The following is a 12,269-nucleotide window of genomic DNA, read 5'->3' as shown; positions in this document are numbered from 1 at the left end:
GATAGGTATAGCTCACGGCCAGCTCAATATTGGGCCTAGAGGGTCACACACATATGGTAGGTATTATGATGAGTAGAGGTTCGGATATGAGATATCCGCCAGAGCCCCTGACTTATTGGATATCTAATAAGCCCCTGAATTATTGGATCCTATGGATGAGATTCAATAAGAGCCCATAAGAGATTATTGGATAGAGATCCACTAATCTAAGAGGCTTGGATAATTGGATGCAGATCCAATACCCAATATGGGAGGATCCATTAGGGTTTGACAGGGGACCTCTATAAATAGGAGGGATTCAGTTATTCATAGGCTAGAGTCTTTGCTTGCCTCTCATATTCTCCTCCCCCTCTCCACCTCAAAGCAAGCCTGGAGTTTTGAGGAGCCTAGTCACAACCCTATTGTGTGGATAACCGCTAGAGAGGAGGACGCTTGACTTCCTTTACCCTCTCCTAGAGATCTGCAATGATTCAGAGGTATACGATCTCTCTAGGTAACACAATCTACTATATACGCAGTTTTAAGTTTCGTGGATTTTTCAATCTTCACACGACAACGAACATCTCTTTGAGAATAGGGGATTTTGTTTTTGTTCTTCCATTGCGCATGTGATGTCGTCCTAAGATTTTCCAACAATGGTATCAGAGCCAAGTTGTTTGTGCGAAAATTGGTTTTGAATGTTTGTGTAATGCTTTTGATGTCAAAATTGTTAACGCATTAAGCGAGGAAGGCCAGCAACTATTGCTGCCCTTGCTACGCTCGAAGATAGCTACCTGCTTGCTGCCATCTTCGTGTAGGCAGGTCGCCTACAGCGGTGGCCGCAAGGGCGGCACTCGGCCACCTACGTAGCAACTGCTGATGCACGCGGTTGCAACCGTCAACTACCGGCCACCCGTAGGCAGAGCCGCCTATGGCACGCAGACGGTGGCACCCGCAGGTGCTGCCTGCGGGCATAACGCCCGCAGCGGCGCTCGCTCACGGAGCAACTGCCTGCACGGGCGGCGGCTGCGGGAGCAGCCCCCGTGGGTAGAGGCCCCTGCTCGCGAGCAGAGCCGCTAGCGAGCACGCCGCCCGTAGGCAGGGGCAGCGCCCCCGCTCCCCGCCGTAGAGGGCTACCGCCGGCAAGGGTGGCGGCGCCCGCACCAAGCAAGGAGAAGAGAGGGATTGGGGCAGTCTTGGGCCAAAGATAGTTTTGCCCTTGGGAATTTAAGAAATTCCAGTTTCTGTCCTTTGTCTAAATTATGAAAATACCCCTCAAAATTCTAAAATTCTCTACATATCCCTTATTTCAGAAAATATTAATTAATTAAATGGTTTAATTAATTATTATTTTTATTATTATCTAGTAGTCCTATATGATGATGATTTATACATGTGATGTATGATGTGTGGACAGATTATCATGGACCGTATGATGTGTGTACTTATGATTATTATTATTGAGGTCTATGAGCCTCCATTATATTTCTCATTTATTATCGGGCCTGCGTGTTTATGATTAAGATGTAATCATACAAGGAGGCATAGCGGGAGCGTGGATGCGATAGCGGGACCCACGAGATGAATGATCGCAATGCATGGAGATGTATCAAGATGTCGACGGAACCGACAAGGATGAGATGGACGATCACAGGGCATGGAGATGCACTGTTGCACACATAGATCTTGATGTAAGTGATTAGGCCTATTGGCTCGGTCCTGATCACATTAGATTGTGGTCCATGATCATCTGGTGTGATTGCTTATACACATATTAGATATGTATATATATTTGCATGCGATGTAGATATATATTAAATATGTATATGTGTGACATATCATATTAGGAAACCAAATCATAGAAACCCCTCTCTCGATAATATTAAGTCGATAAACGTGAGGTAATTAGATTGACCCACGTGGCCTTCCATCGTTATAAGGACCGATTTCCGGTGTAGGTTGAGTTGGTCGAGTCCCTCGAGGCTCACCTATATCGCGATTTGCTATCTTGCCAACGACATAGAGATGTTACCGGTGACCTGAGGACATGGTATACTTGGTCGAGTCCCTCGAGGGTATATCATCGAATCAGACTTATCTTGTAACGATGGTGTTGACTTAACCGAGCATCTTGGTTGGTCGAGTCCCTCGAGACCATGGTGATTCGGAGGCCGAATAGGACGGGAATCACAAGGAGTTGTGATCGGCAATAGTTGCCTACCTTTTGGGCTTAGTGTGATTGGTCGAGTCCCTCGAGGTTACTCTAAAATGCTGATTGGATCATGATCCCCACTAGAAGCTTGCCGAAGAATTTTGTTTCACATGCTGAGGGTGTCGCGTGACTTCCCAGTAAAATAGTAGGAGCATATTAAGATAAAAGTCCATATCTTGATTTTTTATTTCTTGCAAAATCTGTATATTATTCATTTCTACGGCATCTTTGTTTTCAGAAAATGTCGCTTTCAAATCCCTTACGTGACATACTTGATGTCAACCACCTTACTGGTCCAAATTATACAGATTGGCTCTGCAACTTGAGAATTATTCTCACAGTAGAGAAAATCGCATATGTCCTTGATACAGTGATGCCTACACCCGAGAAATGGGCAAGCGAGGATGAAATTGCTTTCTACGTGAAGTATATTGATGACTCCACTCTTGCTTAGTGTTACATGTTAGACTCTATAACTCCTAAGTTATAGAGACAATATGAAAAGATGGATACCATATCCATTCTCCTACATGTCCACAAATTATTTGAGGAACATGGAAGGACTCAGCGATATGAGATATCCAAGAGCCTCTTCGGCGCTAGGATGACTGTGGGGATACTAGTTCAGAACTATGTCCTAAAGATGATTGAGTGGATAGAGAAACTCACAGGTCTAGGAATGGTCCTAGAGGATAACTTGTGTGTTGGCATTGTGCTTCAGTCCTTATCAGATTCCTTTTCACATTTCATAATTAATTTTAATATGAACAAGCCTGAGATTACTCTCTTAGAGCTCCTCAATATGTTGAGGGAGGCAGAGAGCACTATAAAAAAGGAGAAGCCAGTTCTCTACACTGGTGAGACAAAAAAGAAAAGGAAAGCAGAAAAGTCCCTTAAGAAGGGCAATGGCAAGGGTAGATCAGGTAAAGCAAAGGTTGCTAAGAAAGACTCGACAAAGGACAAAGGCCAGTGCTTCCACTATGACAAAGATAGGCACTGGAAGAGGAATTATAAATAGTACCTTGTAGAGAGGGCGAAATAGAAGCTTAGAGAAGCTTCAGGTACATTCATGATCAGTCTCCATTTGTCAGACTCTTATGATAACATATGGGTATTGGATATCGATAGTGCTTATCTTATATGCAATTCGTTGCAGGTTCTAGCAAGGCCCAAGAGGCTGGAGAGAGGTGAGATGAACCTCAAGATGGGCAATGGAGCAAAAGTTGCTATAGTAGCTATTGGCAAGGTCGCCCTACATATGCCTGGTGGAGTTATTATTGCATTAGATGCATGTTATTTTATTTCTTCTATTATCAAAAACATTATCCCCATTTCATGTTTGACAATTAGTGGATATAAATTAGTTTTTTAGAACAATGGTTGTTCGATATTATTAGATGATGATATCATCAAGAAAGAAACATTGCATAATTGTTTATTTATGCTAGACACTACTCCACATATCATGAATGTAAGTGTGTCTAAGAGGAAACAAGATGAGGTGAATAGTGGATACCTATGGCATTGTAGGCTAGGTCACATCCATGAGGGAAGGTTCAAAAGTTGCTAAAGGATGGATATCTAGATCCATTCGACTATGAGTCATATGCAATATGCTAGCCTTGCCTTCGTGAAAAATTGACCAACTCTCTATTTAGTGGAATTGGAGAAAGAGGCACGGAGTTGTTGGAACTCATATATAGTGATGTATATGGACCCATGTCAATTGATGCCATTGGTGGTTACTCCTACTTCATTACCTTCACTGATGATTTCTTAAGGTATGGATATGTATACTTAATGAAGTATAAGTCTGAGGCCTTTGAGAAATTCAGAGAGTATAAGAATGTAGTAGAGAACCAGACTGGAAAGAGTATCAAGACTCTTCGATCAGATCGAGGATGTGAGTACTTAAGTACAGAGTTTACCCAATTCCTCAAGGACTATGGGATATTATCCCAGTGGACACCTCCTTATACACCTTAGCTCAATAGTGTGTTTGAAAGGAGAAATCGTACGCTGTTAGACATGGTACGATCCATGATGAGTTTCACTGACCTACCCATCTCATTCTAGAGATATGCCCTAGAGACTACAGCTTACATTCTGAACAGAGTTCCAACTAAGTCGGTAGTGTCTACACCATATGAGATATAGAAAGGGAAGAAACCCGATCTTAAGGTTATTAAGATTTGGGGCTGCCCTGTCCACGTTAAAAGACATAACCCCGATAAGTTGGAATCGAGGATAGAGCGATGCAAGTTCGTGGGATACCCCAAGGAAACTTGTGAATATTATTTCTATCATCTCGAGGACCAAAATGTCAATGTAGCTAAGAGAGCAGTATTCGTTGAGAAGGAACACACTCTTGGCGGAGACAATTGGAGCATAATAGAGTTGAGCGCGGTTGGAGAACCTAACTCAAGCACCACTCTACAGCCCGAGTCTGTTCAAGTACCTAATACACAAGTTCCAACTTTATGTAGGTCCGACAGAGTATCCCATCCTCCGGAGAGATATGTGAGACATATTAGAGGAGAGGATGTTAAAGATATTGATCCTTAGATCTACAATGAGGCTATTATGAGTATAGACTCTGGGAAGTGGCAAGAAGCCATTAATTCTAAGATGGATTCTATGTACTCCAACAAGGTTTGGAACCTAGTTAATGCGCTTGAAAGTATTGTACCCATCAATTGCAAGTGGATCTTTAAGAAAAAGATCGGAGTATATGGAAAGGTAGACTATAAAGAAAGGCTAGTGGCTAAGGGGTATCGACAAAGGCAAGGTGTTGACTATGATGAAACCTTCTCACCCGTAGTAATGCTAAAATCCATCTGAATTCTATTGGCTATTGCAGCACATTATGATTATGAGATCTGACAGATGGATGTGAAAACTACATTCCTCAATGAGAACCTCGAGGAGGAGATATATATGATACAACCCGAGGGATTCGTGTCCAAGGACTGCCCAGATATGGTGTATAGGTTGCTTAGATCCATTTATGGACTAAGGTGTGGATGACATCCTGATCGTTTGGAATGATGTAGGAATGCTATCCACAGTAAAGGCTTGGTTATCTAAAAACTTCTCCATGAAGAACTTAGGGGAAGCATCCTATATCTTGGGGATTGTGATCTATATAGATAGATCCAAGATGATGCTTGACTTGTCCTAGTCCAAGTATATAGAAACCATTGTTAAAAGGTTTAGCATGGAAAATTTCAAGAGAGGTCTCGTTCCGATAAGACATGGGATATCTCTTTCTAGGAGTATATCCCCAAAGACTCTTGAAGAAAGAGCGAACATGAATATGATACCATATGCTTCAGCGATAGGGTCTATCATGTATGACATGCTACGTACTAGGCCTGATATAGCGCATGCTCTGAGTGTCATGAGCAAGTATTAGGAGGATCCAGCCTTGGAGCATTGAAAAGCAGTAAAGTGTATCCTTAAGTACTTGAGAATGACTAAGGATCTTTTACTAGTATATGGAGGTAGTAGCCTTAAGGTTGAAGGCTACACAGACTCGAGCTTTCAGTCCGATGTCGATGATAGCAAGTCAAATTCGGGGTTTGTGTATACCCTGAATGGAGGAGTAGTATGCTAGAAGAGTTCCAAGCATGATACTACTGCTGACTCTACCATAGAGGCGGAGTACATTGCTGCAGTAGAGGCAATAAAGGAGGGAGTCTGTATGAAGAAGTATATCATAGATCTAGGAGTCGGGCTAACTAGCAAGGAGTTGATTCATTCTATTGCGACAACTACGGGGCGATTACTCAAACAAGGGAACCCGGGTCTCATCAGAAGTGTTTTAAGGAGGTTCCAACTTATTAGAGAGATCATGACCCGAGGAGATATAATAATGGAAAGAGTTCCATCCGAAGATAACATTACAGATCCATTGACAAAGCCGTTGTCTCAGATTGTCTTTGAGTGTCACAATGGTCTAATGGGGATCAAACACATAGGTGATTGACTTTAGGTCAAGTGGGAGATTGTTAGTCATAGGTGCCTAGTAAGCCAATCACGTGAGTGATGGCACGTATAACTTGACACGGAATCTTTTTGCTTATTATATTTTGGCATGTATCACTTTATATTGACTATTGCATATATGCATGCATATATTATGATGTTCTTGGATCTATACAATGGGAATTGAATCGTGATAAGATCATGATAATAAGATCAATTCACCTTTAAACACATATCCTAAATAATCTCGATCATAGGTTACTCGAGAGGGATATCGAGATAACCGAACAGACTGGTGTGCTATATACCCATCCATATGATAGATGCAGCTGGTCTCATAGTTGCACATGTGGGGACACTAGAGATACAGTACAGGTGCTCATTAGAGAATGAGTTCACTAATTAATCCGCTTATGAAATGCTGCATGGTTGATGATGCCTTATTGTCAGACAACGATTTTGTAGTCCTAGTGGTATATCTAGTCCTTAGACTTAAGACACAAACGATGTCCTATATGAGTGCTCCATTCTTTGATACCAAACTTATAGGCTTGGATGTCCTAGATCTATTATAGTTGATCATTGGGAGTAACAGTCGACCTTACGAGGGCTATTGAGTGTCGAAAGAGGAGCATCCACTTTCGGCGTCATGAAAGGAATATTCCATGTGTGCTTGCTCAAACAAATCCCTAGCCAGGGTCATTCGAATTGAGAGAGAAAAAGTTCTCCGGGAGAATCCGATTAGAGCGAGACTCGAGTAGAAACCATATGAGTCTAACAGCACCATACCCGGTATATGAACTTTGGGATATTAGAAAAATTAGAGACTATATATACACTATAATTGAGGATAGACATGTCCAATGGATTGGATTCTCTTGTAATGTCTGGGACTACGGCGTAGTGGCCTAGTACGTCCGTAGTCGATAAATTGAGTAAATTGTTATGGAGATAATAATTTACTAAGCTAGAAGGAGTTCTAACAGGTATGACTCACGGCCAGCTCGATATTGGGCATAGAGGGTCACACATATATGGTATGCATTGCGATGAGTAGAGGTTCGGATATGAGATATCCGTCGGAGCCCCTAACTTATTGGATATTCAAGAAGCCCCTGAATTATTGAATCCTATGGATGAGATTCAATAAGAGCCCATAAGAGATTATTAGATAGAGATCCATTAATCTAAGAGACTTGGGTAATTGGATGCAAATCCAATACCCAATAGGGGAGGATCCATTAGGGTTTGACAAGGGACCTCTATAAATAGGAGGGATTCAGTGGTTCATAGGCTAGAGCATTTGCTTGCCTCTCCTATTCTCCTCTCCCTCTCTAGCTCAGAGCAGGCTTAGAGTTTTGAGGAGTGTCGTCATAGCCCTGTTGTATGGATCACCGCTAGAGAGGAGGACGCTTGACCTCATTCACCCTCTCCCAGAGATCTACAAGGATTCAGGGATATACGATCTCTCTAGGTAACATAATCTACTCTATATGCAATTTTAAGTTTTGCGAATTTTTACGCATCAATCTTCGCATGACATCGAATATCTCTTTGAGAATAGGGGATTTTGTTTTTGTTCTTCAACTGCGAATGTGATGTCGCCCCCAGATTTCCCAATAGCATGCCTAGTCATGTGTAATGCACATGACTAATAGATGAGTTGGCCCAATCTAGCCTAATATTGTTATTCGATTTGAGCTCAAATATTGATTGAACTAAACTAGGCTTAATTAGTCTAGATCAATTCAGGGTGATTCCGAATCGATTGACTTATTTAAGTTAGTTTAACCTAAATTGAACCTAATCTAGTCCAAATTATACTAGGCTAGGGTGGTTCTAGTCCAGTTAAATAAGGATTAAAGATCGGTTCGATTAGGTTCTGGTAAATTGAGTTCAATTGGATTGATTGAACTAGGGTTCAAGTCAATTGAGGACTAATTTGTATTATTTGATATTGATAATATTTGAAAGAGATGTTTTAAATGTGTTATTTCATCCCGATATGGACATGACAAGTGTGAGATTATGTTATTTCTCTACAAAGAGTAGGTAGGGCGATTCCCTTCGGGGATTAGCGGGCCGTCAGACGTGACGGTTGGACGGTTCCTCCATCCGTTGTTGGGAGGAACGTGTCCCCACTTTGGCTGGTGAGGGATACCACTTCATCCGCTGTTGGGAGTGCGATATGAGATTGCCTCCATCCATTGTTGGGAGAACACAAACTCATCCCATAGGATAAAGCCTCTCCATCCGTTGTTAGGGGAGTGCTCCTTCGGGTATTTGATATACACCAATGGGATGATTGAATTTTGATCATGTATTCATTTTGAGTTGACTTTTAGGGTTCCTACTGAGTATTGTTGAATTTTCTTTGGTTTTAATTTTCAGAGTAACCTCCCTCTAGTACTAAATTGGATTCCAGTGGAGAGCAGACCTTCCTCTACCACTAAGTAAAGCCACTTGTATGATTTTTGAAGTTAACATCACTATGTTTATTTTTCTACTTGTGATTTGATGAATAAATGAATTATAATAAATATTTATAAATGATGAATAAAGTGATGTTCATCTACTTGACTCTGTATAAAAAAATATGGAAAAAAAAAATCACCATTGACTATTGCATCTCATCATCAAGACCCCTAGTTTCTAAATTTGGTGGTATTCAATAGTTGCAAAATTCATTTAAATATAGATCGACATTATATTTGGAAACTTTAAGACCAGAAGGGTATGAAGAACTCATTTATATATAATATCCTTATAAGTGCACTAATAAGGCAAAACTGAAGCTATGCTTTCAGTGAAACCAAGTTATAATTAAGTGTACTACCTCATCTCCGTTCTAAACGAAAGGGATTCCAGAGGAGTGTAACTCGGTTTATGTGATAAACTTGAAAAATATCTCGGGGATATAAATAAACAAACTATTCTACTGTCATTGTTGTTTGCTAATGATAAGCTTTCAATCCCTCCCTTATCAGAACAAGTATAATTGTGCTAAGAGTTGGTTTCTAAGAAGGAGTGATGTCTAGAGCAGAGAAAATTGGCTCAACATGGTCCCCAAAGATCATTACACGATCGAGGTAACTGAGGCCAACCTTTTGAGGTATTGGATCTTCTATTTATAATACGAAGAGATTTATATGCATATCTTGAGTAACAATGAAGCTTATGTGTTGCAATAGAGATGCACTAAACTATTTCTTAAACATTAGTTCAAAATATCAAGTTTATAGGTACATTAAAGAGCTTATTTATCCTATTTCACTCTGATCACATGGTTTAATACTTTTAGGTTCTTAATATCGTGTCCAAATGTTGGTATGACTTTTTCATATTCAATTACCAAAGATTACTATTTTAAATGTTTTTGCTGGCTTTTCCTTTGAACTATAATTTTTGTCTTAACATCAAGTTTGCATTTCTTGTCGTTTGACTAGTATCATTTTCAATTTAGGCTTTTCATGGTTGCTAATTTTTGGCATCTAGAATTGATAGTAGTAATTAAATTTAGTCAATGAGATTAACTACAATAACATATATGTGTTAAGTATTTGTATTTCAAATTTAGAAGGGCTCATACGAAAAAACCATCAACATTGAAAAATCTGCATGCAATTTCCCAAATAAATAGAAACATAATTTAAACTTTTTAAATAAAATTAAGAAATCAAAAATTTACATCTACAAAAAGGGAATTATATTTTTGGGATTTTTTGTTCAATGAGTTTTTGAGAGGGATCAGAGGATCACACTGGAATATGACATAATATAAAAAATAAGCAAAAAGTTATCAATTAAACCATTGACCTTCCAAATCTAATTTCATGAACAAAAACTTGAATTTTCTTCAGCCACAAGGAGAAACTCCTGAAGGTATGATCTTAAATTCTTAATTATGGATAATTTTGTGGTGTCCATAATTGTATAAGGAAGACTTAACGAGTGGAAAGCATGATTTGCAGATATAACTACAGTTGAAGGTTACACAGATATAATTGTTTTAAAACACTTCAAAAGTGGAGTTGCTAGATGGCAGCTTCTACAGCCAATATTCTTTTTTATAAAAGCTGGGATGATCAAGGACAGCATCCAACACAGGTAAAAGGAATAGTATCTCAAGTTATCTTGTTCAGGAAGGATGATAAAAACAGAAAAACACAACTAGAGGTTTTTATGCTGCATTTGCTCTCTGATGATTCTAATGTATGCATGATATGTAGACAGCCAGGTTTTCTATGTAGGGAAGTTTGCTTCACCATTAGAACTACATGTGAAAAAATACTTGAAACCTCAATGAATTATGATGACATAATTGTTCTTACTTGTCATATTAGGAAGTACATTACTTCATCAGAAAACATTCCTTAAGGTTGCTGTGAATTCTTTGAGGTCACCATAGGGAAATAGAAGTCAACCAGTTCATGATGCTAGTTGTAATAGAAAAATCAGATATTGGTATGAATTGCTAGCCTCAGTGTATAAGTACTATCGTGAGATATTTCACAAGCTGATAAGCACCACAATAATGCATTAATTTTCTTGGCATGTACATTGTGAACAAAGCTCTAGTTTTCTAGACGTGGCTTCGAGGAGTGATGTTGCCTATCAAGCTCGCAAGTGCATTGTGGAAAAAGAGGTGTTAGATGTGCTTCCTAAGTATCGTGCTTTCATGCAAATCCTCACCCAAGACCTGAACATGTCTGAAACCATTTCTTTCGTAGTATGTGGAACAAAAGATCCATCGTCTAAGCAACCAACACTTCATTTTCATAAAGATAATTGCTAAAGAAATACAAGGTTTACTTTAATTTGAGATTTTCTTTTTTTTCTTTTCAAATACTGCAATCTCTATTTGTATTTGGACCTCGTAAATAAAATCACTTGATATCTCTTGAGCAACCATTCATTGCGAAGTGACTAAAACTTGGTTAATGTTATGCAACAAAGGATCAAAATTTAAAATTTATGAAATTGCATGGATGGTGATCCTAGAGCTGCATATTTCAGACAAGCCAAGAATGGTTTTTATGTTTGAATCACTCCATCGATGTTGTTGCTGCTTTGCTGGTAAGTATCGATACAAACTATGTCTTTTATTTGTTTTACGTAATTCGATAGGCCATTTTGACATTGTTCGTTGTTACATAATTATTTTTTCTGCTTCTGTGTCCAAAAAATAAGTAGCATAATTTCATCAAAAGATTGTTGAGCTAATGTTATAAAGAGATTAGGTTGACTGATACTGTTTCTTAAAGATGTGATATGATCAACAGAAGCACAAAGGAGTATGAAAATTTAATACCATTTTGCCTATCTCATCTTGATGAGAAACAATAATTGTATTTATGCTCTGAATAATTGCTTGCTTGTTTTTTGTAAGATTAACTGTGTATTTATTTATTTATTTTATGTATTTTGGATGGGATCCCTTCTAAAATCCGGCTTTGATTGTAATAATATTATTCTACGTAGTAAATGTCAAATGAGTTTTATTTATCATAATGGAGTAATGTGGCGAAGCAATAAAGAAAGAAAAAAAACATCCTGATGATTAAGGTCAAGAATTTAAGTCTTGATCTAAATAATTGGCTATATTATATTTGAATAAAAATAATTAAATTTTAATATAACATATGTGTTTTATTATTCTAATATAAAATTTTCATATGGCATCCCTAATAACTGGAATCATGTGTTATCTGTATTTTTAATAAGTCGTAATGCCTCAACTATTTAAGGTGGATAAATTCTTTTTATATCTAGTCTATTTTATATCATTCACATGACTTGTTTATTTTGTGAATATTTTATATATATTTTTAGTTTAATCTACTATTACAGTCATGTCTAGTCCCATACATAATATAACTTAAATATATTTTGAAATAAAAATAATTTTTAAAGTATTCATATCAGATAAGATTGATGTAAATTATAATTTTAAGTGTTAAATGTAACTTAAATATATTTAAAATAAAATTTGATTATTTAAGAATTGTTGTCATATAATATAGAATGTTGATATAAATTAAAATCTTAAGAATTAAATAGATGGTGATTGGAGGGTACCTTAAAATTATAA

The sequence above is a fragment of the Musa acuminata genome, chromosome BXJ3-1 (assembly GCF_036884655.1).
Source record: "Musa acuminata AAA Group cultivar baxijiao chromosome BXJ3-1, Cavendish_Baxijiao_AAA, whole genome shotgun sequence".
Taxonomy (NCBI): Eukaryota; Viridiplantae; Streptophyta; class Magnoliopsida; order Zingiberales; family Musaceae; genus Musa; species Musa acuminata.
Note: the sequence above shows the minus strand (reverse complement) of the source record.